The following is a 3,585-nucleotide window of genomic DNA, read 5'->3' on the forward strand; positions in this document are numbered from 1 at the left end:
TCAGTACACAGAAAGACTCTTTCATGAATTCAAATGATCTACCAAAGAGATGTGCAAGCCACCAGCCTTGTGAAAACTCCCACCTAACCTCACGTGAATTTGCTCCACTGCAGGATGACATCATCATGCAGCAGAACCCTCCACCAATAGGATTGAAACACACCTCAATGTGTAGTAACTCGCTCTACATTCTCACTTGATGAAGCAATAAAGAAATGTGCACCAGAAAAGTAAAAAGAATGGGTGGTTATGTGTGAAGAGGTGAATATCTATTGGAAATAAATTTTCAGGTAAGGAAAATGTTAACTTCCAAAATGCATACTCAATTCCACAGAGAGAAAGTTTGGCTTTGAGGGGTGTGGTAAAGGCATCTACATGGGGAGTATCAAGTTGAGAGCAGATCAATGAAAGACTTGTGATTAGAGGGACTATTCTGTGTGCAGGACATTGCTTTGTTTAGAAAGACAGCCCATGATGATCATCAGTGGACCCAGAACATGATAGGCTATTAAACTCACTCTATTAGAATGGACCCAAAGGAGAAGGTCCAATGTCAGGAAGCAGGGGGACCTGGAGTGAGTGTTCTTTTGTCAGTGGATATGACACATAACTGTGGAACTTGGAACTATCCAAATGGATCAAAATTAAAGGAAATGTAAGGATATCCAATGGACAGCAAGCAGTTCAAAGGTGTGATAAATAGAGAATGCTCTTCCAGGAACCAAGAGCCTGGATTTGACCATCATTCATTCTAAAGAAAAGCATACACAAATAGGTGAAGGTGCTGTTTGGGAGGAGCTAAGGGAATGTCGGAGGTGGTGTTGGAGCGGTCGAGTCACCAACCAAGATCCTCCTGAAGAAGAAGGTGAATAAGTGAGAACAACAGAACCCTGAAAAGGTTCCAATGGTCATGCAACATCCACTGTAGAGGATGTATATGTGCATGGCCAAGTGGCAAGAAAGGTTCCAGAAAAGCCATGGTCTCCAAAGGAGAAAGAACCTCTCATGCAGAAAGTGAGTACAAAGTATGAAACAAAGTTCAGTAGGCAAATGGGAGAAGGTTGGACGTGGCTGAGATGAGTCAAAAAGAATTCCCAAATGGAAGAGAAATAGGGTCAGGGTAAAGAAGAAATAGGTAAATTGACAAGCTATCCTAAATAATTGGATTCATGAAGAAGAATGGAAATGTGTTAGGAGAATTACGCCTGAGAATGGGTGAGGTGAAGCCTGTTGCCGATATAAAATGGAATTGAAGACCCAGAATGTGAAAAAGTCAAGCAAAGGCCCACATAATGTGAATGAAAATACAAAGGGATTGATGCTATACCAAATGGAAGAGCACAGAACTGGGAAATGTGATCTCAGTAGATGAATAGGTTTGGTTTGTTTGGAAGTTTGTGTAAAGCTACATGAGGGCTATCTGAACTATCCATCTATAATTTAGCAGTGAAACACTAGAGGGAAGGCAGCTAGCCAACTCTTGGGCTATTCTTTTACCAATGATAAGGAAAGAGCAGATAATGAATCCAACCCACAAAGTGGCAAAAGTGATTCCAAAAATTGGGCTTCAAGAAATGGGAAATCTGAATTACTAAAGGGAAGAACACAGGAGTCAGTTAGGTAGGGAGGATGAAGCATAAAACCATGGGAGTGAAGTCAAACCCAAAAGGAATTGGCATGTACAGATATAATAAGGGAAGAACAAAATAAAAAAAAATTGTGAGAATAAGGTTTATGTAAAAGTGAATGGGAAGAGTCAAAAGACAATGAAGTAAGGGAAATAACTGTACCTATCTGAGAAATAGGGTGAAGAAAATTAGAGGAAGTCTGGCAGTATTATTCATAAGGTAGAGTAGTTCCTAATGCAAAAAGGGAGGTGCTCAAATTCATTCTCTTCAATTTCAGACTCGAAATAAGGTGAAGGGATGGAAGCAGAGGGTCCTGGCTGCATAATGGACCCCACCACATGATGGAAGGTGGGTGTCTTGTCTTCCGCAGATAATGATATTCTAGCAGAAATGTGGGTAAATTGTTCTGTGAGAGGAGATTCTTCCCTCACATCAGCATTAGAAGTAGTCACATTAAAATGTGAATTCATGTTGAGCATAATAAACTCTATCAAGTGAAAATTGAAAAACTTGCAAAGCTCAGCAAACTCAGGATAAAAAGTGCCATAGATAAGAATGAGGACACAGGAGAGCGAATGTAGAGGAAGTCATTGCACATGAAGGTGTGTCACACTCCTATTGATGGAGGATTTTGCTGTGGTGACGACGTCATCATGCAGAGGTGCAAGTTCACATTGTTTCACATGAGATTAAATGGAAGTTTTCACAAGGCCAAAGGGATGCAAATCTCTTTGGTAGACCATATAAACTCAAAAGGAAAGAAGCTATTCTGTGTGAGGAGGTGAGTATTACTTTCGTAGCAGTTATTTAAACATCAGAAAATGGCTGATTACTGAAAATATTAACTACAGGTATGTCCAATCATGACCTTCACAGTGTTAAACTCTACTGCCACTGACTTTTGCACTTAATGAACCACCACATTATGGAAAAAGTGAAATAACACTTTTAACTTAAGTAAATGCATGCATAGACTTCAAAGTACTGTAAAAAACAAAAAAACACTTTAAAATTTAATTTTACCAAAGTAATGGCAAATAACACTACATATAAAAGTACAATTATTTTTAAATACTATACATTCAATATCTTGTTACATATCTATCTCACAGCTGACTAGGATTTGTACTTTCTCAAACAAATGGGTGGCAGGCATTTATAGGAACAGGAGTGCTTAAAGGAGCAAATATGGTATATTAGTATCATAAAATCATTGAAGCAAATATTAGCTGAACAATTTTACCCATAGGTTACAAATTATTTCCATTTTTTACCAAAACCTAAAGCATGAATCATCATACTTAAAATATTTAATTTATTATGTAAGCATTTTGGGAACAACCATTTCATGATTTCATAATATTTTCAACCAGTAACAAACAAGTTCATGGGGTAACAGATCTCAGAATGAAATTAAAAAACAAAACAAAACATGCTAACTAAAAACTTTTGCAGCAAATATTCTCACAAAATGAAATACATAAACATATTCTATGTACATCATTTCATTTAAAAAAAAAAGGTTTGTTACTTAAATTCCAACAGATGCTAACCACTTTTATTTGTATATTGATTAAACTTAAAAGTGCCATGATATTAGTCTGAGTTAAACACAAGTTCTTAATTTTGTGATTGAATATCAAAAAACATTTTGCTATAATTTTGCAGGTTTGTTACGATGCTTTGTTAACAGAAATTGAATGCCTTTAATTCAGAAAGCCAGCAACCATCCTAGTAACTGATGAGAGGGAATGACAAGTATTTTCATCACACTTATTAAGTATTATATTCTATGTTAAAAACAATATGTGAAAATAAATACATTATAGCTAAAAATTAACATTATAATAAAGGTATTATTCATAATTATGCACTTCTGTTTTCTTTGGAATGAGTGTTTCTTCACAACTTAGTATCAAATTGTTTTACAAAAACTATTCTTTGCCACAACAAGCAC

The 3,585-nt window shown here is 36.3% G+C and overlaps 1 protein-coding gene across 2 annotated transcripts in view; it reads right to left on the minus strand.

Moving 5' to 3' along the window:
• The window catches only part of LOC106461645 (rab3 GTPase-activating protein non-catalytic subunit-like), an 80,451-nt gene that overhangs the window by 18,260 nt on the left and 58,606 nt on the right, over window positions 1-3,585 (minus strand). The gene's annotated exons all lie outside the window — the stretch shown is intronic.

This window comes from Limulus polyphemus, unplaced genomic scaffold, assembly GCF_000517525.1.
Source record: "Limulus polyphemus unplaced genomic scaffold, Limulus_polyphemus-2.1.2 Scaffold1003, whole genome shotgun sequence".
Lineage (NCBI taxonomy): Eukaryota > Metazoa > Arthropoda > Merostomata > Xiphosura > Limulidae > Limulus > Limulus polyphemus.